This window comes from Gekko japonicus, unplaced genomic scaffold (assembly GCF_001447785.1).
Source record: "Gekko japonicus isolate JY-2015 unplaced genomic scaffold, Gekko_japonicus_V1.1 scaffold4023, whole genome shotgun sequence".
Classification (NCBI taxonomy): Eukaryota; Metazoa; Chordata; class Lepidosauria; order Squamata; family Gekkonidae; genus Gekko; species Gekko japonicus.
Window position 1 is genome coordinate 15185 of NW_015161529.1, and position 26333 is coordinate 41517.

Here is a 26333-nt window from a genome sequence, read left to right on the forward strand (position 1 = left end):
TATAACACAGAAAGAAGGAGTACTCTACGGGTCAAGGTGAGAAGAAAAATGGTAGGCAGGTAATTTATATCTACTCAGGAAGGTGGGGTAGGGCTGAGTCATTATCTTGTAGGATCTCCTCCTCCTCCTCCTTCTTCTTCTTCTTCTTCGTTGCTTTCACGTTCTGGGCATTATATTTTCTGGTTAATTTAATGTGTTTTCCTCCTAGTGAGCTTCTTCCATCTTTAGTGAGCGTGTGTTGGATAGAAGCCTGTCAGGCAACATCCTGTCTGGGGTGCCTTTCCCATGATGGATAAAGCTTTACCTGTTGAGTTTCTGTCTGAACACAGGGGTGGGTGGGAGAAAACTATGTGGTTACCTTAAATTGTATCCAAGGCCCAGAGGCGAAAGGAAGGAGGTATCCTGGTGGTGTCAAGGCTAAACACTATGAGAGGAAAAGGTGGGGGGGGAGTGAGTGGTCTCCTGGGATGGATCCTGGCAACAACACGCCCAAACAATTTCCTTCGGTTCTTACCGCTTGCATCCGTCTCTGGGGACAGGCGCCAAAGTGTATCAAAGGGAGAGAATGCGGCACACTCTGCTTTGCCTCTCAAGGTTGTAGCCTACATTTTCCCCCCGTCCGGTGAGTTGTGTCGACCTTCTATTATATTCGATCTCTTGTTAATTGCTTTTTTCCTGAAAGGGTGTCATATCTGCTGCGTGATCATGCCCGTTCCCGGAATGGCTCGTTTCATAGAATTCGTTTGTCTCTGGTGGCTCGATGGGTTTGGTTTTTTTTAAAAAATGCTGCTTTTAGCGGTGACCATTCAACGGAGCCTCCATTTACTGAAGCTGTCTATCAGAGGCTGGGGAGGCAAGAAAGACAGGAGGGCAAGGAGCCAGTTTGGTGTAGTGGTTAAATGTGCGGACTCTAATCTGGGAGAGCCGGGTTTGATCCCCCACTCCTCCACTTGCACCTGCTGGATGACCTTGGGCAAGCCATAGTTCTGACAAGAGCTGTTCTTGAAAAAAGAGCAATTTCTCTCAGAGCTCTCTCAGCCCCACCTACCTCACAGGGTGTCTGTTGTGGGGAGGGGAAGGCAAAGGAGTTTGTAAGCCATATGGGTAGTGAAGGGCGGGGTATAAATCCAATATCTTCTTCTCTTCTTCTTCTTCTTCTTGTGGGGCTTCCAGAAGTCCTGTTGGGAAAAGGATGCTGGGCGAGATGAACCTTCGGAGTGATTTCTGAGGTGCTCGTCCTCTTTGCTCACACTTTCGGGATTATAGAATCATAGAATGTTAGAGTTGGAAGGGACCTTGCAGGTCCTCTAGTCCAACCCCCTGCACTCTGCAGGAGCATAGCCGAAAGATAGCCCTACAACATACCCAAAAGATCGTCGTCCAGCCTCCCCTTGAAAACGTCCAGTGAAGGAGCATCTACCACCTCCCGAGGCAGTCTGTTCCGCTGCTCAACCACTCTCAAAGTTAGGAAGTTTCTCCTGATATTTAGCCGGTATCGACTCCCTTGTCATTTCCACCCATTAGATCTAGTTTCGCAATCCGGAGCAAGAGAGAATAGATCTGCTCCATCTTCTACATGACAGCCCTTCAGATACTTGAAGACTGCAATCATGTCCCCTCTAAGCCTTCTCTTTCCCAGGGTAAACATACCCAACTCTTTCAGCCTTTCCTCATAAGACTTGGGTCGAATCTGCATTTGCATTTTTAAATCAGTTTCGTGCTGCTGTGACACCATCTTTCTCTATGCTTGTTTGAATGTTGTTTGGAGAAGATTTTTTTTTAAAGCAGTGCAGAGGTGCAATGACAGTGGAGCCGCTGAAAGGGCACTAAACATATGCAGACGTGCAGAAGTATGTCAGCACTGCTGAGGTGTGAAAACGACACCAAATGTAGACAGTTTTTTTTTAAAACGGAGTCAGAAGGCTGGGACACCAGTGAGAAAGACAAATGCAGATTCAACCTTGGATTCCATCCCTCTCACCATCCTGGTTGCCCTCTTCTGGACACGCTCGAGCTTGTCAGCACCCTTTCTAAAATGTGGTGCCCAAAACTGGACACACTACTCAGATCTGGATCGGGTCAGTTTCAGAGGGGTAGCCCTGTTGTTCTGCTGTAGAACTGTTAGGTCCCAGTCCAATAGTACCCTAGAGACCAATAAGATTTTCAGGGAGTAAGCTTTCGTGACTCAAATCTCCATTTGTCAGACAAGAGTTGAGTAGGAATGGAGACCTCTGAGCCCTTCGATCCTGGGCCCTTTCTTGACTGACCGCTCGCTCCGGAGAATCCGAGGAGTCAAGCCTGAAGGGTTAAAAATCTCTTTCCCCTGTCTCAGTGGGAATCAATATGGTCATCCTATGCTCCGAGTACCAACTCTATTAACATGGTCAGGCCTCACCTGGAGTCCTGTGTCCAGTTTTGGGCACCACATTTTAGGAAGGATGTTGACAAACTCGAGCGTGTCCAGAAGAGGGCAACTGAGATGGTGAGAGGGTTGGAATCCAAGTCTTACGAGGAAAGGCTGAAAGAGTTGGGTCTGTTTAGCCTGGGGAAGAAAAGGCTTAGAGGGGACATGATTGCAGTCTTCAAATATTGGAAGGGCTGTCATGTGGAAGATGGAGCAGATCTATTCTCTCTTGCTCCGGATTGCAAGACTAGATCGAATGGGTGGAAATTACAACGGAGTCGATACCGGCTAAATATCAGGAGAAACGTGCTAACTGTGAAAGTGGTTGAGCAGCGGAACAGACGGCCTCTGGAGGTGGTGGATGCTCCTTCGCTGGACGTTTTCAAGTGGAGGCTGGAAGACCATCTTTCGGGTATGTTCCAGGTCTATCTTTTGGCTATGCTCCTGCAGAGTGCAGGGGGTTGGACTAGACGACCTGCAAGGTCCCTTCCAACTCTAACATTCTATGATTCTATAACATGCAACAACAAAAGTATAAGATTATGGCTCGGTGGTATTTAACACCTTTAAAGCTACGCTACACAAACAAGGCTCCTCTCACCTTCACGCTAGAAACAATGAGGCGAACTTGGATCTCACTACCATTGCTGGCGGGAGTGCTCGACTATACAACGATTTTGGCAGAACATTCTAAACCAAATAAAAAATTTAACAGGATACTGAGTTCCCTGTAAGCCTGAGGTTATACTTTTAAACTCTTGGGAGGGTATTTCGATGCCTCGGATTAGAAAGGATCTTATGACGCTACTTCTTTCTGTGGTTAAAACAACGGTCCAGGTCACATGAGTGGGACACTGCGCCACTGAAGGGAGGCAAATTAGAGCCGGAGCAAAAAGAACTGCAGTAGCGCGATCCGACACGCCCCCGTAGCTCCGTGCTCCGGCCTTCGGCAGGCGATCAGACATAGCGCGGCAAAATGGACGTTGCGCGTTTGTGCGCATGCGTGGGACGGGGAACGGCCCTGGCTGCGACGGGCTACCAGCGCTTCCCCGATCAGACGCCTGGAGTTGCCGCGTGTCATCTGGAAGGTAGTGCTCTGTTGCCGGTACCTTTTCAATGCGCTTTTTCGGGCCAAAGGGACGGATCAGGGATGGGTGCGTGACGCTTCCCAGATGTTGCGGTATGATCGCGCCCGTTTCGCGGGTCAAATCCTCCCGTGTGACCAGGGCCAACGATAGCTTCTTGCTGGAAAGAAGCTGACCCACCCAACACTGACTGTGTGGCAGGGCTCTGGCCAGGATTTTGTAAGTCGGGGGGGCCTTTAAATAAGTCGGGGAGGAACTGACGTCACAAAATAAAAAAGAAAAGAAAAAGAAAAAATTAAGAACTCATTTTTGCTGCATTCGCAGTCTGCTTTCGTATGCAGGGAAGCAAGCTGCGCTTGGGGAAGGGGCAGCAGTGGGGAGTCCACCAGGCGGCCCAGAGAGTTAAGGGGCCAGGGGGCTGCATGGAAGTCAGGGGGGCTTGGCAGGAAGTCAGGGGGCCAGGCCCCAAAATGCCCCACTGCAGCTACAGGCCTGATGTGTGGTACTGCCCCTGCGCCCCAGTCCTGGTATTCCTTGGAGGTCTCCCATCCAAGTACTTGCCAGGGTCGGCCCTGCTTAGCTTCCGAGATCTGATGGGATTGGTTTTGCCTATGATATCCCGGTCAGGGCTGACCCTTGTACGTTTAGATGACCATTCAGTGGCCCTTTACGTCTTCTCAAGCAAGGGAATGCCAATAATGTCCAGCCTGAGACTCGCAGGGCCAAACTAAGGTCTGGAAAGGGATCCCCCAGTATTTCTTATTGTTTGCTTGGCCATTTCTTTCAAAGCGGCAAATACCAGCTCAGAGCTAGGGGTATGTGTGTGTGATATAGCGGTTAGAGTGTTGGCACAGGATGTAGGAGACCTGGGTTCGGATCCTCACTCTGCCATGAAACTCCCTGGATGACCTTTGGCTGGGTGCTGTGTATCAGCCTAGCCTACCTCAGAGGGTTGTTGTGAAGGCAAAGAATGACGTGTGCTACCCTGAGGTGCTTGAAGGAAGGTGGGAACAGATAAATAAAGCCCTCTGAGCTGCACTCTGATATGAATCAGGACTGCAGGGGACTGCCTCCAACTCTAACTTGCATTCCAGGAGCACACAAGTGCCTCTGAGCATGGACAGAACATTTTTTCCACCGCTGCTGGGCAGCTTCTGTCTCTCCCACACGTTTGCGCAAAGGAGCTCAGATTTCCTTAGCTAAAGGGTGTGCTTCGTCCCAGCTGCTGCCTAATAAGCTTTCCACAGTCTCTTCAGATAGATCTTCTGTTGCTCATGCTAACGTTTTTAGTTCCCCCTCTCTGAGACCTTGGCTCCTTTCACAGTACTGTTCTAAAGTGGATTTTATCTGTGGTTGGCCCAGCTCTGAGTAAAACGATACGGGGATGCGGGGGTTTCATACAGCAGATTTCATTCCGTTAGTGAGACTTCTCTGAAGCTATCCAGCCATTTCAAACTGCGCCCTGCTTTTTCGCCCTGACCTTTTTTGCTGCATCATTTTCCTCGGAACTTTTCTGGGAACGTTCTACGTGGAACACTATTGCGCTAGACCAATATAGCACTTCTCAATGTATCTCAGTGGTGCCAAGGCATCTGAAGAGAGCCAGTTTGGTGTAGTGGTTCGGAGCGTGGACTCTAAGCTGGGAGGACAGGGGTTGATTCCCCACTCCTCCACATGCGGCTGCTGGGTGACCTTGGGCCAGTCACAAGTTCTCCCTGAGCTGTTCCGTCAGGAGCAGTTCTCTCAGAGCTCTCTCAGCCCCACCTACCTCACAGGGTGTCTCTTGTGGGGAGAGGAAGGGGAGGAGATTGTAAGCTGCTCTGAGACTATGAGTGAAGGGTAGGGTATAAATCCAATCTCCTCCTCCTCCTCCTCCTCTCAACTTAGAATGGTGGGGGAAAAGTTTGAGGAAGATCATGCAGGGGCAAAGCATGGCGCCACTGGAAATGATGCAGACATTTTAATCAGCACACAACAGCAATTCAGAAGCACAAAGTAGAGGTGAAAACGGAAGAAAGCCGTTTACCTCAAGAACCGGCTCAACCGCGCTTTGCTAACCAGATGCAAGCGGTGTTGTATGATAATGTAAATAAAATCTGTTAGCAGCCAGTTTGGTGTAGTGGTTAAGAGTGGCAGGCACACTCTTATCTGGAGAACCTTGTTCGATTTTCCACTTCTCCACATGAAGCCAGCTGGGTGACCTTGGGCCAGTCACCGTTCTTTCATAGCTTTCTCAGCCCCTGGAAACAAACTCGCCACTAGCATAACCCTAAGAGCTAGAACTTGCAGCTGCCGGACAATCTCAGGATCTCCTGGCTATTCTACACACAATGCCGTCCGATAATTAATTAATTAATTAATTAATTAATTAATTAATTAATTAATTAATTAATTAATTAATTAATTAATTAATTAATTAATTAATTAATTAATTAATTAATTAATTAATTAATTAATTAATTAATTAATTAATTAATTAATTAATTAATTAATTAATTAATTAATTAATTAATTAATTAATTAATTAATTAATTAATTAATTAATTAATTAATTAATTAATTAATTAATTAATTAATTAATTAATTAATTAATTAATTAATTAATTAATTAATTAATTAATTAATTAATTAATTAATTAATTAATTAATTAATTAATTAATTAATTAATTAATTAATTAATTAATTAATTAATTAATTAATTAATTAATTAATTAATTAATTAATTAATTAATTAATTAATTAATTAATTAATTAATTAATTAATTAATTAATTAATTATCGGACGGCATTGTGTGTAGAATAGCCAGGAGATCCTGAGATTGTCCGGCAGCTGCAGGTTCTAGCTCTCAAATAAAACGGGTTACAAAGGCTGTTGTCAGCTGGTGTGGTGGTTAGAATGCCGGCGCAGGACTGGACAGACCTATATCCAAAATCCAGTGTTCCCTCTAAGCTGAGTTTGTGTGAGCTAGCTCCCAGATTTTTAGCCTCCGGCTCCCAGATTTTTGTCTTCGCTCGGGAACGATGGCTCCAGAGCAAAGTCATTTCTGCAGCAGCTAAATCGCTCGCTCACAGCTTTAATGCCAGTAGCTCACCAAGTAGAATTTTTGCTCACAAGACTCCACAGCTTAGAGGGAGCATTGACCCAAATGCCTTCTCGGCCATACCAAAGCTGGCTGCGTCACCGTGGCCTTGTTGCTCTGTCTCCACCTAGCCTACCTCGTGGGGTTGTTGTGAGGACAGAGGAGCACCGTGCAAGCCCCTCTGTGCTCCCTGCAGGAAGGTCAAGTTAAAAGTGGAATAGACAGGGGGCTCTGAGCTTCATCCACAAGAGGTTTTTATTTAAAGCTGCCAGGTGTTCACTGGCTTCCAGATGTGTAGGGGCTCTTTAGGCTCACCCTCCACACATGGATTCCCCAGAGTCTTAGAGTCTTGAATTAGCGGCGTAGTTTCGTAGCTGAGCTCTGGGCCGGACGACGCCCTTCCCATCCCACAACAGTCACTTTGTGAGTCAGAGCAGGCGCTCAACAATTCCAGAGGCTCCATTGGATCCCAGCTCTGAACATCCTGTTCTCAGCAACGCCTCGGCCTTCAGGCCCGAGGGATCTTATTTCTGACCGCTTGAAAGGCAGGGCTCGGTCTGGGCGGCTTTTGTGCCATCTAGAGGCTGAACAAAAGTCCGCATGGTCAAAGCAATGGTATTCCCAGTAGTCATGTATGGCTGCGAGAGTTGGACTATAAGGAAGGCCGAGCGCCGAAGAATAGATTCTTTTGAACTATGGTGCTGGAGAAGACTCTTGAGAGTCCCTTGGACTGCAAGAAGATCAAATCGGTCAATCCTAAAAGAAATCAACCCTGACTGTTCCCTGGAAGGCCAGATAATGAAACTGAAGCTCAAATACTTTGGCCACCCAATGAGAAGGGAGCACTCCCAGGAGAAGACCCTGATGCTGGGAAAGATTGAAGGTCGAAGAAGACGGGGACGGCAAAGGATGAGGTGGTTAGACAGTGTCATAGATGCAACGAACATGAAGTTGAGCAAACTTCAGAGGACGGCGGAAGACCGGAAGGCCTGGCATGATCTGGTCCATGGGGTCGCGAAGAGTCGGACTCGACTGTGCGACTGAACAACAACAACAGAGGCTGAAGTCGGCAAGCTTTGAGTACCGGCCCCGCTCTGTTTCTTTACAAGTACCCTCTGCCGCCACTTCCCTTCCATCCCCAAATTGATTCCACTCCCTCCCAGGGTTGCCAGCCTCCAGGTGGGGCCTGGAGCTCTTTGGGAATCATCCGGTCTGCTTCTGGGCCTGCTTCGAAGCAGCAGAGCCCCTGTAAAGCCCTTAATGGCTTTGACCTCGGCTTGCCAGCCTCCAGGTGACGCCTGGAGATCTCCTGCTATTACAGTTGATCTCCAGACGACCAAGATCAGTTCGCCTGGAGAAAATGTGCAGGGCAGACTCCACCACGGGCATCAAGTCCCAAAAGAGCTCTCTCCCCTCCTCAAACGCTGCCCTCCCGAGGCTCCACCACCTCTCCAAATCTCTGGGAATTAAAAGAATTTCCCTACAAAGTCCACCCCTTCCCCCTTTGCCAATCCAGTCTATGGCCCCGGTCACACGGAGGATTTGCCGCGCGAAAGGCACGAATGTCAGGCGGATTTTGGGAGCGCGATCACACCACAACATCTGGGAAGCGTAGCGCACCCGTGGCATGCCGCCAAAGATGCGCAGTAAGAAGGTACCTCGGAAAGTGCACTAGTATCCCATTCAATTCAATTCAATTCATTACACGTCTATATGACCGAAGTCTTGACCAAGAGGATACCAAAGGGGGATAAAATAGGTACATAAAATAGACATAAATGTGTCAAGGTACATAATCACAGTCACATAAAACCCAGGCTGAGCCCAGAGATTTAAAATTACCTGACTACACTAGTATCCAGAAAACGAGGGTCAGGGGCGGGCGTCTGATCGCGGGAGCACTAGAATCCCGTGGCATCCGGCGCCCGCCCACGGCCCGTCGCAAACCGGATGCTTTTTGTAAGCGCATGCGCACAAACGTCACTGAAAGCAGTGCTGCTCCACGGAACCGCACAGGCGCACAAATGCGAAAGGCTTGCCGTGCCGCTTCTTTGCTATGCTCCAGCATCGCTGTGTGATCGCCAGCTAACAGCCTAAGCGCGGAAACTCGGGGGACCGTGTGATCGGGCTACTGGGCTTTATTTTGCTCTGGGGGAAACAGCCACGCCCCCCCAACCCGGTGTTATCTGGCCCGTGTGATTCTTTCTTTCTGTTGTTTTGTTTCCATGCCTGAATTGTTCCTGTAAATGTAAATGTACGCCTTGCCCAGTGCAATCTGTGTATGGATAAGCAGCACTGTCTGTCTGTTAACTCTTCTATTGTCTGTAGGCTATCTGCTGCTATTCACAGACGTTACCGACTGCATTATCCCAATCTTAACTGTACTTGTGCACTCCGACTCGAATCAGCCCTTCTTGGCAACTAACCCCTGCCTAGTCCAGCTATCTGTAACGCTTGAGGAAATCTGGTTCAAGGTGCATCCACACATGCTAAGTCTCTTGGTTCTCGCTTACACTCAGAATTGAACTTGGCTGGTCTCGGAGGTGCGACTGGACCAACGTCCCTTCCAGGGGTCATTTCGTAGAAAAAGAGGCGCAGGAGCTCATTAGCATAACTCATTAGCATAATTTGCATATGACACACACCCTGACATCACTGGAAGTGTGTCAGAAGGCAACACCCACCACTCAGGCACCACTGGACTCTTTTGGATTGCTAGCTATTGGGGTGGGAGGGGAACGTGCAGATCTGTCCTCGCAGAGGAGGGAGAGCTTGTACCTGAATAAAACTTGGTCTTAAAGGTGCCACTGGACTGTTTTGGACCAGGGGGCCGGGAGGGGGGGCTCTGCAACTTACCTGGCTGCTTCTTGCTCTGACTGAGGGCTGCTGGGAGCAGGGGGTGGGGCTTGTTGCATGTGCCCGCCCCCTGGGCTCTTTACTGCCGGAGCTCCATTCCTGTGCGCTCCTGCAGGAAATGACCCCTGGTCCCCTCTAAGCTGAGTTAGTGTGAGCCAGCTCACAGTTTTTTAGCCTCCAGCTCACACATTTTTATCTTAGCTCAGGAAGGTTGGCTCCAGAGCAAACTAATGTATGCGATAGCCGAATCGCTCGCTCACCGTTTTAATGCCAGTAGCGCACAAAGTAGAATATTTGTTCATAAGACTCCACAGCTTAGAGGAAGTATTGGACTGGATCCAAACTTATTACTCACATCTGTTTGTTAACGCTTCTATTTCAATGCAGCTTGACTGCTATTTACGGATCTCACCAACGCCTTTAATCCAATTCCAGCTATAATCACCCAGTTTCTTATGCATCTTGACTCCCTACCCTCTCAAGAAGGAGGAGGAGGAAGGGGAGGGATTGGATTTATACCCCGCTCTTCACTACTCAAAGGAGTCTCAGAGTGGCTTACTGTCCCTTCCCACAACAGACACCCTGTGAGGTAGGTGGGGCAGAGAGAGAGAGCTCTTTCCATGACTGCTCTTGAGAGAACAATTCTGAAAGAACTTGTAACTCACCCAAGGTCACACCAGCAGCTGCATGTGGCGGCATCAAACCCGGTTCTCCCAGATTAGAGTCCACGCTCCTAACCACTACACCAAACTGGTTCTCTAGACCTAAATGTGAGGTTTGAGGGAAACCATTTCAATGTATCTGAAGACATGTGCATGCACACAAAAACTCATACCCAGAATTAAACTTTGTTGGTCTTAAAGGTGCCGCTGGATCCAAACTTTGTTCTATTGCTTCAGAACAACACTTTTAAATGCCAATGTAGAACAAAGCATGGATGTGTTGTACGTGATCTCGACACACACACAAAGGACTGTGCACACACACCCATAGGCTGAAAGAAAGCTGTACAAGTCACCTGTTGTGATACTACACATAGAAGGTGCCTGCATAAGCCTTGCACGTGAATGAGGTTTCAGCTACACAGTATTAGCCTGGTGAAGGAGCACACATCTCTATTATGGTCAGCAAAACAACAACTTGAGCAGAGACATCTCCCATTGCTGAATCAGTTGTTCTGTTGTTAAATAAGATGATAGATTGAAAAGATAGAACAAGGATATTTTAACCAGTTTGGTGTGGTGGTTAAGTGCGCGGACTCTAATCTGGGAGAACCGGGTTTGATCCCCCACTCCTCCACTTGGACCTGCTGATGTGACCTTGGGTCAGTCACAAGTTCTCTCAGAGCTGTTCTCTCAAGGGCAGTCCTCGAAAGAGCTCTCTCAGCCCCACCGACCTCACAGGGTGTCTGTTGTAGGGAGGGGAAGGGAAAGGAGTTTGTAAGCCACCCAATCTCTTCTTCTTCTTCAGAGCCAGTTTGGTGTAGTGGTTAAGTGTGCGGACTCTAATCTGGAAAGAACCGGGTTTGATTCCCCCACTCCTCTGCTTGCACCTGCTGATGTGACCTTGGGTCAGTCACAAGCTCTGGCACAGCTGTCCTTGAAAAAGAGCAGTTTGTGTCAGAGTTCTCTCAGCCCCATCCACCTCACAGGGTGTCTGTTGTGGGGAGGGGAAGGGAAAGGAGTTTGTAAGCCCTGAGACTCCAAGCGAAGGGCGGGGTATAAATCCAATTTCTTCTCTTCTTCTTCTTCTTCTTCTTCTTCTTCTCTTCATGAGCCCATCTGGTCCCAGGGCTGCCAACCTCCAGGTGGGGCCTGGAGATCTCTTGGAGCTAACAACAGATGTCCAAACTACCCAGATCAGTCCCCCTGTAGGAAATGGCAGCTGTATAGCTCAAGACGGGTTGCCATGTTTGTTTGTCTGTAGTAGTCAAAAAGAGCAAGAGTCCAGCAGCACCTTCAAGAGGAGCAAAATTTGTGGCAGGGGAGGAGCTTTCGTGAGTCACGGCTCACGTCTTCAGAAAACTTCTCACTTCTTCATCCTGTCTCACACAGTTCCTGGGAGGGGGGGCGAACAACAGGAGGCTGAGGCCTTCTCTTCATGAGAGTGTAAGAAGAGCCGTGCTGCATCAGATCAATAGTCCATCTCGGCCAGCTGTTAGCCGAATTGCTTTACCTACAGCAATTGGCAACTTTTAAACTGGGTGCTTGCCAACTATACCGAGGTCCCGTTCTCACCGAGGGTTACCAGAGTGGGAGTCGAGGCTGGTGTGGTTAAAATGAATGTCTTTTACTTAAGAAAATATATCACATTCAAACAATACTGATGCACACACACATTCAATCAAGGTCCTTAAAAATACAGTAGTAAAATAAGCACTTTTGCATTAGCAGGTAAGGTTGATGATGGGTGATAGTATCCAGGACTCTTTTTGTAGAAAAAGCCCAGCAGGAACTCATTACCATAATAGGCGACACCCAACAGCAGAACCTCATTAGCATATTAGGCCACACCCCTGACAGCACAGCTCATTAGCACATTAGGCAACACCCCCATGTTGCCAGAAGTGTGGTCATCCAGCCACACCCACCTTTTGCTTCTTATTCTGTTAACCTTGTTTGTTGTCAAAACCCAGGGCTTTTTTTGTAGCAGGAACTCCTTTGCATGTTAGGCCACACACCCCTAATGTAGCCAATCCTAATGAGTTTCTGCTGTTAGGTGTGGCATGTTATGCTAATGAGTTCCTGCTTGGCGTGGCCAACTTGGGAGCCAGCCGGAACTCCGTTCCTGTGCGTTCCTGCCCAAAAATAGCCCTGGGTGATACTTATCTGTCTTCACAGCTTGGTGATGCCAATGAAGAATGGATGGGGAGAAAATAGAAATCTAAGGGAGTTTAACACATGACTAGAACCAGCCAGCACGTGTGGGTAGTAGAGGAAAGGGTTGGGGATAGCAAGCTGGACAAAAGGGGAGTATAAAGCAGACAGGGGGTGTTGCAGGGGATGCTAGCTAGCTAGGGCCAGGTGAATGGTCCCAACCTTTTATAGGTGGTCCTTTGGGTAGGTGGCAACTGTTCCAACCTGTGGACCCACCTACCTATTAGTCCGTCAAAAAAACAATCCTATTGGTTGCCTATGGGAGTGGGAGGCTGCCTACAAGGAGTAGTCAATATTGAAATCTAAACCTTACTCAAAGAGGGCCATCTGGTCAGGTGTGAAACCTTGGCGTCAAGATGCTTCCTTGAGATGTCGATGAAGCTTGGCCATCCCCTTTGTGAAACAAATGTCAATTTGGGAGGAAATGCCAATGTAGAACAAAGCATGGATGTGTTGTACGTGATCCTGATTCAGCAATGGGGGATGTCTCTGCTCAAGTTGTTGTTTTGCTGACCATAATGGAGAGGTGTGCTCCTTCACCAGGCTAATACTGTGTAGCTGAAACCTCATTCATATGCAAGGCTTATGTAGGCACCTTCTATGTGTAGTATCACAACAGGTGACTTGTACAGCTTTCTTTCAGCCTATGGGTGGGTGTGCATAGTCCATTGTGTGTGTAGCAATAAACACAGTCCATAAAGCAAATATCAATCTCATTCCTTAAGACAGCATCCTGTCTCACGCAGGGGACAACCAGTTCCTCTGGAGGGCCAACAACAGGGCAGAGAGGCCGAGGCTTTCCCCTGGTGTTACCTCCTGGCACTGGGGGTCAGCAGTTGACTACCTCTGAATGTGGAGGTTTCCTTTAGTCTCCATGGGGAGGAGATGGGGTTGCCAGCTCTGGGTCGGGAACTACCTGGAGATTTTAGATGTGGAGTCTGAGGAAGGTGGGATCTGGGGAGGGGAGGGGCTTCAATAGGGTATAAATGACATAGAGTCCACCTTCCAGAGTGGCCGTTTTCTCCAAGTGATCTGATCTCTGTCACCTGGAGACCAGTTGCAATGCCAGGAAATTCCCAGCCAGCACCTGGAGGTTGCCAATGTGGCTGGGAGACACTGATAGGCCTATCCTCCACGCATCTGTCTAATCCCCTTTTAAGGCATAGACAGCTGGACTAGATGGACCCTCAGTCCAGCAGGGCTCTTCTGACGTTTTCATGAGGGGAAGGCCTCGGCCTCTCTGCCCTGTTGTTGGCCCTCCAGAGGAACTGGTTGAGGCCACTGTGTGAGACGGGATGCTGGACTAGAGGGACCCTCACTGGTCTGATCCAGCAGGGCTCTTCTGATGTTCTTCTGAGGGGAAGGCCTTGGCCTCTCTGCCCTGTTGTTGGCCCTTCCAGAGGAACTGGTTGAGGCCACCGTGTGAGGCAGGCTGCTGGACTAAATGGACCCTCACTGGTCTGATCCAGCAGGGCACTTTTTATGCTCTTATCAGGGGAAGGCCCGGGCCTGTATATCCTGTTGCTGTTGGCGCTCCTTCTTCTGTTCTTATGTTACCTCAATCGATTTCCTGGGATGACTCAAGGGCAGGGTCCTTTAAAGGCTAACCCTGCCCTCTTTGGTCACAGTTAGTTGGCTTTCTGTCACCGTCCTTTATCCAGTGCCCCGAGGGCTCAATGCCCAGCCACTCCTTTGCTAAAGCAAATACCAGTTGCCTTTTTAAAATGTGCATTGATTTCTGAGCTTAAAACGCTCATTTTCCCTGGTGTGCTGAGGCAGTGCCCTGGCCACATTGATCGGCAGTGACTCATTGCACACAGTGCCATAGATGCCCTGGTGGGCGGGCAGTGGCTCTTTCAGCTGCGTGACTGAGCATTAGGTGCTTAAGCTAGGCCTGCAAACGTCTCTGACCTGCCACTGTGATGGGGGGGGACGATGACCATTAATTAATTAATTTGCCTCCCAGGGTGTCTGTTGTGGGGAGGGGAAGGGAAAGGGGTTTGTAAGCCGCTCTGAGACGCCTTTGGGTAGTGAAGGGCAGGGGATAAATCCAATCTCCTCCTCCTCCTCCTCCTCTTCTTCCTCTTCTTCTTCCTCCTCCTCTTCTTCTTCTTCTTCTTCTTCTTCTTCTTCTTCTTCTTCTTCTTCTTCTTCTTCTTCTTCCTCTTCCTCTTCCTCTTCCTCTTCCTCTTCCTCTTCCTCTTCTTCTTCTTCTTCTTCTTCTTCTTCTTCTTCTTCTTCTTCTTCTTCTTCTGCCTTTCACCCCAATAGGGATTCAAAGTGTCTTACATCATTCTCCTCTCTTCTGTTTCATCCTTACAACAAGCCTGTGCGGTTGGTGAGGCTGGGAGAGTGTGACTGGTCCGTGATCACCCAGCAAACTCCCATGGCACTACGGTTGCCATCTCTGGGTTGGGAAATATCTGGAAATTTTTTGGGGGGTGGAGCCTTAGAAGGGCGGGGTTTGGGGAGGGGCTTCAATGGGGTTGTGATGCCATAGAGTCCACCTTCCGAAGTGGCCATTTTTCTCTCAGTGAACTATCTTTGTCGCCTGGAGATCAGTCGTCATTCTGGGAGATCTCCAGTCCTCACATGGAGGCTGGCAACCCTACATCGCACGAGTGCAGTTTCGAACCCAGAGCTTCCCGATCCTAGTTGTACACATTACCCACTACATCACATTGGACCAGGGTTGCCAAACGCCCAGAAATCCCCTGAGTGTACTTGTCCTTATTGTTTGATCTGCAGAAATAATTACCTTCTGTGAATATCTGTGCGATCGAGCCTGTTGTAGGCTTGCCAACCTCCAGGTGGGGCCTGGAGACCTTTCAGAATTACACCTGCTACCCCATTGAAGTCCCTCCCCTCCCCCAAACCTCACTCCCCTCAGACTCCACCCCTCCCGAATCTCCAGGTATTTCCCAACCTGGAGCTGGCAACCCCATCTGGATCCCACACATCAAAAAGCTTAGTAAGAAGAAAAGAGCAAGAAGCTGGTATATATATTTTTTTGGCAAGGCGAAGGGGAGAGCTGTAAGGGGAATCGAAAGAGTGGAGCTCATGAGATCATACTTGTTGAATTTCACAACTAAAGAAGGAGAACTTGTGGTCTTGGCACAGATTTCAGTCAGAACGGAAGGTGGCATGGGATTCTTAGCCCTCTCCTGATTCCTGTGCACAGGGGTCGTTTCGTAGAAAAAGAGCTAGGGGAACTCATTAGCATAACTCATTAGCATATGCCACACCCCCTGACATCACCGGAAGTGTGTCATAAGGCCACACCCCCTGACATCACCGGAAGTGTGTCATAAGGCCACACACCCAGCCCCCAACGGTCCCGGCGGGAGTGCAAGGAAGCCCCGCGAAGGCCCTCCCTGGCCCCAGGCAGGCAGGGGTGGGGAGAGGCAGGGAGGAAGCAACTTACCCTCCCTCTTCTCCTGCCTCCTCCTGGCTGAATGAGGGCCGGAAGCAGGGCGGCCGGAAGCAGGGGGCGGGGCTTCGTTATGTGCCCCGCCCCCCGTACCTCACCCGGGGGAACTGCGATCCCCCGCGATCCTCCCCGAAATGACCTCTGCCTGTGCAAATGCCTTCGTCAGCATGGGTCCCAATCCACCCCCCCATTTAAGCCTGTGGGCACCTTTGGAATTCTCACAGAGGGTGGAGCAGACAACCACAAAATGGCTGCTGCAGCAGCAGCAGGAGGAGGAGGAAGAAGAGGAGGAGGAGGAGAAGAAAACAATGTGCTGGATTTATATCCTGCCCTTCACTTGGAGTTGCGACTTACAATCTCCTTTCCCTTCCTCTCCCCACAACAGGTACCCTGTGAGGAAGGTGCGGCTGAGAGAGCTCTGAGAGAACTGCTCTTGAGAGACCCGCTCTGAGAGAGCTGTGACTGACCGAAGGTCACCCAGCTGGCCTCATGTGGAGGAGTGGGGAATCTCTCAGTGCCATCTACCTCACAGGGTGTCTGTTGTGGGGAGAGGAAGGGAAGGAGATTGGAAGAAGAAGAAGAAGAAGGAAACAGATTGGATTTATACCCCGCCCTTCACTACCCATAGGAGTCTCAGAGTGGCTTACAAACTCCTTCCCCTTCCCCTCCCCACAACAGACACCCTGTGAGGCAGGTGGGGCCGAGAGAGCTCTGAGAGAACTGCCACTGAGAGAACTTGTGACTGACCCAAAGTCACACCAGCAGCTGCGTGCGGAGGAGTGGGGAATCAAACCCGGTTCTCCCAGGTTAGAGTCCGAGCACTTAACCACTACACCAAACCGGCTCTGAGCCGCTCTGAGACTCCGAGTGAAGGGCAGGGTATAAATCCAATCTCTTCTTCTTCTTCTATATGTGTTTACTTTGCAGGGACATAAAGGAAAACCTCTTTGCTCACTGCCACTCCGAAAAAGCTATTCTGGGAATCAGGTACCAGGCTGTAGGAAAGAGGGGAATTGTGTAAAAAAAACCAGCCAGCAGGATCCAACCCACGAGGTTGGGATTCTCGGGTGGCAAGCTAAAGAGAGGCCTCACAGCAGGGGCGGATGCAGGCTCACTGGTGCCCTGAGCACCGACCGATCTTGGTGCCCCCCTCCTTTCCACACTGACCCCCAGTCCATTTTAGTGGTTGACCTGTCTGACCAGATAGACAATGCAGGTTGCGGCAATACAAACATTTATTCACATGATAACACAATATACTGTACAAACTAAGCTTTTCACCCTTTCCCCAACTTTGTGGTGCCCCCTTTGGCCCTGGTGCCCTTTGCTGTTGTTCAGTCGCACAGTCAAGTCCGACTCTTCGCGACCCCATGGACCAGATCACGCCAGGCCCTCCTGTCTTCCGCCGTCCTCTGAAGTTGGCTCAACTTCATGTTCGTTGCATCTATGACACTGTCTAACCATCTCATCCTTTGCCGTCCCCGTCTTCTTTGACCTTCAATCTTTCCCAGCATCAGGGTCTTCTCCAGTGAGTGCTCCCTTCTCATTTGCTGGCCAAAGTATTTGAGCTTCAGTTTCATTATCTGGCCTTCCAGGGAACAGTCAGGGTTGATTTCTTTGAGGATTGACTGATTTGTTCTTCTTGCAGTCCAAGGGACTCTCAAGAGTCTCCTCCAGCACCATAGTTCAAAAGAATCTATTCTTCGGCGCTCGGCCTTCCTTATAGTCCAACTCTCACAGCCATACATGCTGGTGCCCTATGCACGCGCTTAGGCTGCTTCATGGTTAACCTGCCCCTGCCTCCCAGCAGCGAGAGCAAAATCCGGGGGTTTTTCAGGACCAACTTCCCAAAGCAGTGAAGAGAATCTGCAGGATCCCCTTGGAGAAAACATGGGCAGAGGCCAATTTCCTCCCCTGCTCGCATCTCTCAAGGCTGCATCTCCCTCTGCTGCCGGACTTTCCATCTTGGCTCATTAGTGAAGGAAACATTTGCGTCCTCCAAGAATTGCGAGCCCGTTTGCTAATTGGTTGCAGAGGTTAAGGAACGGAGTCAGTAGCCGAGAAGGCTTAACCACAGGGAGAGAGGTGTGTGTAGACTCAACTTTCAAAGATGTCGAATCAGAACTACGGAGAAGTATGAAGTCTGGAGCAGCGGCTGCAGAGGAGAGTGACGAGGATGATTGGGGGCCTGGAGACCAAGCCCTACAAGGAAAGAGGAGGAGGAGGAGGAGAGGAGGAGATTGGATTTATACCCCGCCCTTCACTACCCAAAGGTGTCTCAGAGCGGCTTACAAACTCCTTCCCCTTCCCCTCCCCACAACAGACACCCTGTGAGGTGGGTGGGGTTGAGAGAACTCTGACACAAACTGCTCTTTTTCAAGGACAGCTGTGCCAGAGCTTGTGACTGACCCAAGGTCACATCAGCAGGTGCAAGTGGAGGTGTTGGGAATCAAACCCGGTTCTCCCAAATTAGAGTCCGCACACTTAACCACTACACCAAACTGGCCCTCCCAAGGCTGAGGGACTTGGGAATGTCCAGTCTGGAGAAGAGGAGGCTGAGGGGGGACATGGGGTGATTCTCCATTGGCTTTCCCCTCCATTGCTTTAGCAAACCCACCTTGGAACAGAAATTCCTCTCTGCATTGCATGTCGCTTCCGCTCCCTTTGATCATCGGGTTTTATGGTACCTTCTGCATAGATTTAAGGCTGTTCAAGGGTGACTTTGCAGTCAGTTATGGCGTTGCGCCGGGGTATTTGAATGAGGTGCTGAGCAGCACCTTTTCTTCAGTGTTGAGAAAATGCGGAGCGAATTCTAGATGCAGAATCGCCCAGGACTGCTCTCATTAAGTATCTGAAAGGTTGATTCAGGTGGGTAGAAGAAGAAGAGATTGGATTTATACCCGACCCTTCACTACTCAAAGGAGTCTCAGAGCAGCTTACAAACTCCTTTCCCTTTCCCCTCCCCACAACAGACACCCTGTGAGGTAGGTGGGGCTGAGAGAGCTCTGACAGAAACAGCTCTTTTTCAAGAACAGCTCTTATCAGAACTACGGCTTGCCCAAGGTCATCCAGCAGGTGCAAGTGGAGGAGTGGGGAATCAAACCCGGTTCTCCCAGATTAGAGTCCATGTATGTAACCATTACACCAAACTGGTTCTCAGCCATGGGTAGCCATGTTGGTCAGAAGCAATAGAACAAAGTTTGGGTCCAGTGGCTCCTTTAAGACCAACAAAGTTTAATTCGGGGTACAAGCTTTTGTGTGCCACTGGACTCAAACTTTGTTCTGCCTGGAAGGCTGTCACCTAGAGGAGGGCAGGGAGCTGTTCCCTTTGGCAGCTGGGGATAGGACTTGCAATCATGGGTTTAAATTATGGGCGGAAAGATACAGGTTGATATTAGGGATTATTATTATTTTTTTACAGTAAGAGTAATTCAACATAAGAACATAAGAGACGCCAATGTTGGATCAGGCCAAAGGCCCATCCAGTCCAACACTCTGTGTCACACAGTGGCCAGAAATACCAGGTGCCATCTGGAGGTCCAGCAGTGGGGCCAGGACATTAGAAGCCCTCCCACTGTTGCCTCCACCAAGCACCAAGAAGACAGAGCATCACTTGCCCCAGAGCCCCTATCTATACCTTGTGGCTAATAGCCACTGATGGACCTCTGCTCCATATGCTTATCCAATTCCCTTTTGAAGCCGTCCATGCTTGTAGCCGCCACCACTTCCTGTGGCAGTGAATTCCATGTGTTAATCACTCTTTGGGTGAAGAAGTGCTTCCTCTTATCTGTTCTAACCCGACCACTCAGCAATTTCATGGAGTGCCCACGAGTTCTTGTATTGTGAGAAAGGGAGAAAAGTACCTCTTTCTCTACCTGCTCTATCCCATGCATAATTGTATAAACCTCAATCATGTCACACCTCAGTCGTTGTTTCTCCAAGCTAAAGAGCCCTAAGTGCTTTAACCTTTCCTCATAGGGAAAGTGTTCCAATCCTTTTATCATTCGAGTTGCCCTTTTCTGCACTTTTTCCAAAGCTATGATATCCTTTTTAAGGTGTGGTGACCAGAACTGCACACAGTATTCCAAATGAGGTCGCACCATTGATTTATATAGGGGCATTATGATATTGGCTGATCTGTTTTTTCAATACCCTTCCTAATAATCCCCAGCATAGCACTGGACTTCTTTATTGCAGTCACACACTGTCTCGACATTTTCAGTGAGTTATCTACTACAACTCCAAGATCTCTCTCTTCAGCGGCGGAATCAGCTGCCCAGGGAGATGATGAGCTTCCCCTCGCCGCCAGTCTCCAAGCAGTGTTAGAACAATAAGCACTTACAGTGTACAGAGAGTAAAAACATAAAAAACATAAACACACACACTGTAATATCTTATTGCAGGTGCAAATTTATCCACCAATTTCCATACAGAATTGATTAATAGCTTTCTGTGCCTGAAACACTGAGAAGAAGAAGAAGAAGAAGATGATGACAAAGAAGAAGATGGAGGAGGAGGAGATTGGATTTATACCCCACCCTTCACTCGGAGTCTCAGAGCGGCTTACAAACTCCTTTCCCTTCCTCTCCCCCCAACAGACACCCTGTGAGGTAGGTGGGGCTGAGAGAGCTCTGAGAGAACTGCTATTGAGAGAATAGCTCTTAGTAGAACTATGGCTTGCCCAAGGTCACCCAGCAGCTGCAAGTGGAGGCGTGGAGAATCAAACCCGATTCTCCCAGATTAGAGTCCGTGCACTTAACCACTACACCAAGCATTGGCTCCTTGTTATAAGGCGACCTTGAGGAAGAATTTTTCTGATTTGAAACGGTCTTCTAAGATCCGGATGTTTCCATTTTGTCACGTTACACAGCTGCATGAATTCTAAGAAGATCTTTTCTTCTGAAATTAACATAGGAATTGCATCTTGAATTTTTTGTTTGATGGACCTTGTGAATGTTTCAGTGTTACAATGAGGCCCTAGCGGAGTAAACCGAAGGAGCCTTTAGAGGTCTTCTCCCGTGCATGGAAAGGGCTTGTTCAGTGATCCCTGATATGAAAATTAGGATTTTACAAGCTCATCTATCTCTGCTTCTATCTGGGAAATGTCACAGAGTATGCACTGGCAAAATAGAGACAGTGATTTATTAGGGAGAGGTGCCAGACATTGGGGACTCTCCCTGCCAGAGACCGACATTTTGGAGGCTGTGCGTCTCCCACTGCTGCATAGGAAGACTTGAAGGAACGTATGTGGGTTACAACCCTAAGATCCGTGCATGAACTAATTCCATTAAAAGGCATTGAACTGGAGGAGACGTTGGAAGTTCTTTCTGCAACATTATCTGTAATCTGTCTTGAGTCCCAGCTGCCTGGTCGGGTTAGAACAGATAAAAGGAAGTCCTTCTTCAGCCAAAGAGTGATTAACACATGGAATTCACTGCCACAGGAAGTGGTGGTGGCTACAAGCATGGACGGCTTCAAGAGGGAATTGGATAAGCATATGGAGTAGAGGTCCATCAGTGGCTATTAGCCACTAGGTATAGATAGGGACTCTGGGGCAAGTGATTCTCTGTATTCTTGGTGCTTGGGGGGGTCAATAGTGTGAGGGCTCCTAGTGTCCTGGACCCACTGTTGGACCTCCTGATGGCACTGGGTATTTTTGGCCACAGTGTGACAGAGTATTGGACTGATTGGGCCGTTGGCCTGATCCAACATTGGCTTCTCTTATGTTCTTATGCTCTTAAGTTAAGCTTGTAAATGTTCTCAGATAAATATAAAACCTATTTGTACGTACCCTAAAAGCCTCCAACTGGCTTACAACATAAATTTAAAAACTACGATAATAAATAGAGTTGTATTGAAATGAAATGACAAGAATAACAGATAACAGCACCATGGACGCCCATGGAAGAGAAATGCTGTCAATAAGCCTTAAACACAGAGGAGAAAAAGATGGATTTAGGTGCCAGTGGAACTACTTCAGGGAGGAATAGCTGCCGCTTCCATATGCTCTTCAAGGGGAGCCCCAAGCAGAGTGCATTGCAGTAGTCTAGTCTACAGGTAACTAAGGCAATCCCTCCTTGCACGCACGCCAAGTGCCAAACATATGGGTCTGAAGCTCAATGGATTTCAACGGTTTTTGCTTCCAAGTACAGAGATGCAGAGAGCTCTAAGTGCCGATATGTGCAGTTTGCTAATGCTGCTGGGGCGTGCCTTCCCCCAGAGGCGGCAAGCATTCTCAAGGGAATATCCGCCCCGTCCTTTCTCTGCTCTTCCACCCTTTGTAATTGTGCAATTTCCCCTCCATCTTATGAAGTCTGTTTCCCAAGCTCCTTTTATGTCTCTTCCCCTGCCACTCTGCACCACCTGGCAAGGTGTCCACTTTTTTATACAACCAAAGACTCTGTGCCTCTGAATAAAGATCAGCTGCCCTGAAGCAATGATAGTCTAGACATTAAGAACGTAAGAAGACGCCTGATGGATCAGACCAGTGGTCCATCTAGACCAGTCTCACACAGTGGCCAACCAGTTCCTCTGAAGGGCCAACAGCAGCGCATAGAGACCGAGGCCTTCCCCTCATAAGAATAACAGAAGAGCCCTGCTGGATCAGACCAGTGAGGGTCCATCTAGTCCAGCATCCTGCCTCACACAGTGGCCTCAACCAGTTCCTCTGGAGGGCCAACAGCAGGGCAGAGAGGCTGAGGCCTTCCCCTCATAAGAACGTAAGAAGAGCCCTGCTGGATCAGACCAGTGAGGGTCCATCTAGTCCAGCATCCTGCCTCACACAGTGGCCTCAACCAGTTCCTCTGGAGGGCCAACAACAGGGCATGGAGGCCAAGGCCTTCCTCTCATAAGAAAATAAGAAGAAGCCTGATGGATCAGACCAGTGGTCCATCTAGTCCAGCATCATGTCTCATACAGTGGCCAGTCAGGTCCTCTGGAAGTTCATCAACAAGGCATAGAGGCCGAGGCCTTCCCCTCATAAGAATATCAGAAGAGCCCTGATGGATCAGAACATGGTCCATCTAGTCCAGCATCATGTCTCATACAGTGGCCAGTCAGGTCCTCTGGAAGTTCATCAACAAGGCATAGAGGCCGAGGCCTTCATAAGGACATCAGAAGAGCCCTGCTGGATCAGACCACTGAGGGTCCATCTAGCCCAGCATCCCATCTCACACAGTGGCCTCAACCAGTTCCTCTGGAGTGCCAACAACAGGGCAGAGAGGCCGAGGCCTTCCCCTCACAAGAAGATCAGAAGAGCCCTGCTGGATCGGACCAGTGAGGGTCCATTTAGTCCAGCATCCCATCTCACACAGTGGCCTCAACCAGTTCCTCTGGAGGGCCAACGATGGCATAGAGGTCGAGACCTTTCCCTGATATTGCCCACTACCACAGGGATTAACAGGTTTACTGCCTCTGAATATGGACATTCCCTTCAGTCACCGTAGCTAGTAGCCCCTGACAGACCTGTCCTGTATGAATTGTATCTAACCCCCTTTTACAGCTGTCCATGCCTGTGGCCATCACTACACCCTCTGGTGGTATATGCCTCATTTGAATCCCTTGTCCTATAAAGAAGTATGTCCTTTTGTCTGTCCTATTTAACTGTTTATTTATAATTTTCAATATACATCATATCATCAGTTTACATTTCTTATTCTTGTGAGTCATACTTCTTTACCTTGTCTAACCATACATAAAACATTTTCCATCGTTTTTCAAATATCTCCTTGCTGTTACCTTGTATTGTTAAACTTAATTGATCCATTTCCACTACTGACAACATTTTATCTATTACATCTTTCTTTGAGGGCGTTTCCTCTTCTTTCCATGTTTTGGCTAACAATATTCTAGCTGTTTTTTAAAAAATATATATAATTACATATTTATTCGTTTTGCTATATGTTTCTGGGAGCATGTTCGATAAAGCTATTTCTGGTAAAAATGGTATTTGCATTTCTGTAATTTCACTTATTATTCGGTATATTTTTTCTCAATATCTTTGTACTTTCTCACACCTCCACATGTGCATAAATGTACCCACATTTTTTTTTACATTTCCAGCAATTCTTATTGGAATTTTTATAGCATTTTGCTAATTTCTCCGGTGTCCACCTTTTGTCTGTCCTGAACATACTGCCCATCTGCTTCATTGGATGCCCGTGAGTTCTAGGTGGACGTCCAGCAACAGATACCGCTGGGTGTCATCAGCGTACTGGTGACCCCCATGCCTGAAACTTCGTGCCAGTTGGGCGAGGGGGTGCATCCAGATGTTAAACAACCTTGGGGAGAGAAGTGCCTCCTAAGGAACCCAACATCTTAGGGGGTATTGGGAGGACAGGTTCTCACCTAGTGCCACCCTCTGTCCCCGACCATGGAGGAATGAAGTAAGCCATTGAAGGGCCACCCCATTGGCAAGGTGATGAGTCAAAAGGTTATGGTCGACTGTGTTGAACGCTGCCGTAAGATCTATTAATAGGAGAAGCGCTGACCTGCCTCGATTCAGCCGTCTACGGAGATCATCTGCCAGGGCGACGAACACCGTCTCCATCCCATAGCCGGGGAGGAAGCCAGACTGGAATGGGTCCAGTGCCGCTGTGTCATCCAGGAAGCCCTTGAGCTGTTCAGCCACCGCTCTCTCAGTTACCTTACCCAGGAACGATACATTCAAAACTGGGTGGTAATTGGCCAGATCGGAAGGATCCAAAGTAGTTTTTTTAAGAAGTGGTGTAACCACGGCTTCCTTAAGGCCCTCAAGATAGACCCATTTCCAGGGACCGGTTGACAATATCCATCAACGGGATGTGAAAGACGTCCGCCTGTCAGTCTGAGTAGACAGTGGGCGATTCCGCATCCAGCATTCGCTCTGCATTTTCTCAACCGGGAGGAAAAAGTGCAGCTCAAAACCACATGTTCCCTCTAGGCTGTGGAGTCTTGTGAGCAAAAACTCAACCTTGTGAGCTACTGGCTTTAAAGTTGTGAGCGAGCAATTTGGCTGCTGCATAAATCAGTTTTCTTTGGAGCCATTCCTTTCTGCACTAAGACAAAAATTTGTGAGCTGGAGGCTAAAAAATGGTGAGCTAGCTCACACTAACTCAGCTTAGAGGGAACACTGCAGTTGGGACAACGCCGTACTGACTGCAAAGTCACCCCTGAACGGCCATCAAACGGCCATAGATCTATGCAGAAGGTACCATAAAACCCGATGATCAAAGAAAGCGAAAGCGGCACACAGTGTGGAGGCTACCATAAAACCTGATGATAAAAGAAAGCGAAAGTGGCATGCAATGTGGAGGCTACCATAAAACCTGACAATCAAAGGAAGCGAAATCGGCATGCAATGCAGAGGGGAATTTCTGTCCCAACGTGGGTTTTGTAACACAACGGAGGGAAAAGCCAATGCAGAATCAGCCACTCCTGACTTTGATGGACCGAGGGTCTGATTCAATATAAGGCACCTCCATGTGTTCAGGTATTCCTGCGGGCAGATAGCATCAGATTCCCTGGGCGAGCTCTTGAATCCAGCCTCAGCAAGATACAGCCACCCCTCTTTCTTCCTCCCTCTCTCTTTGTCTCTGTTGAAATTCCCATTGTAAAAACTGCCTGCTTCTCAGACACACCACCCTTGTACAACACAGTCCCACAGCCCAGCCCTGAAGGTAAACCGCTTGTTTAAGGGAAAACAAGATCAGTTAAAGTCCCTGGGAACTGCTTAAACATTCTGCGGGCATGTCCCTAATTACCTACCGAGACACACTTTACGCAAATCTTAGCCAGTGGCCCGTTCATGGAAATCAAGGCAGGCAAACGCTTGATATTCCCTATTTGCTACGGCATCGGAACAAAGTTTGAGTCCAGTGCCACCTGTAAGACCGACAAAGTTAAATTCTGGGCATAAGCATTCGTGTGCATGTACACGAAAGCTGACACCCGGAATCAGGGGTCATTTCGTAGAAAAAGAGGTGCAGGAGCTCATTAGCGTAACTCATTAGCATAACTTATTTGCATAGGCCACACCCCTTGACATCACCGGAAGTGTGTCAGAAGGCAACACCCACCACTCAGGCTCCACCGGACTGTTTTGGATCGCTAGCTATTTGGAGGGGGGGGGACGTGCAGACCTGTCCTCGCAGAGGAGGGAGAGCTTGTACCTGAATAAAACTTGGTCTTAAAGGTGCCACTGGACTGTTTTGGACCAGGGGGCTGGGGGGAGCTCTGCAACTTACCTGGCTGGTTCTTGCTCTGACTGAGGGCTGCAGGGAGCAGGGGGCGGGGCTTGTTGCATGTTCCCACCCCCTGGGCTCTTTACTGCCGGAGCTCTGCTCCTGTGCGCTCCTGCAGGAAATGACCCCTGCCCGGAATTAAAACGTCTTGGTCTTACAGGTGCCACCGGACTCAGTCTTTGTTCTGTTGCTTCAGGCCAACACGGCGGCCCCACCTGACTCTTGCTACGGCATAAGCAATGCTCCCTCTACGCTGTCGAGTCCTGAGAGCAAAGATTCGACTTTGTGAGCTACTGGCGTTCAAGCTGTGAGCGGGTGATTTGACTACTGCATACATCAGTTTGCTCGGGAGCCATCCTTCTTGAGCGAAGACAAAAATGG

The 26333-nt window shown here is 48.8% G+C and overlaps 1 protein-coding gene across 1 annotated transcript in view; it reads left to right on the top strand.

The window, feature by feature from the left end:
- Nucleotides 1-599: 599 nt before the first annotated feature.
- The window catches only part of LOC107125807 (protein S100-A5-like), a 31002-nt gene continuing 5268 nt past the window's right edge, over nt 600-26333 (top strand). Inside the window, exon 1 of the mRNA XM_015429270.1 lies at nt 600-622. The gene's annotated coding sequence lies outside the window, so the exon portion shown is untranslated. The remainder of the gene's footprint in view (nt 623-26333) is intronic.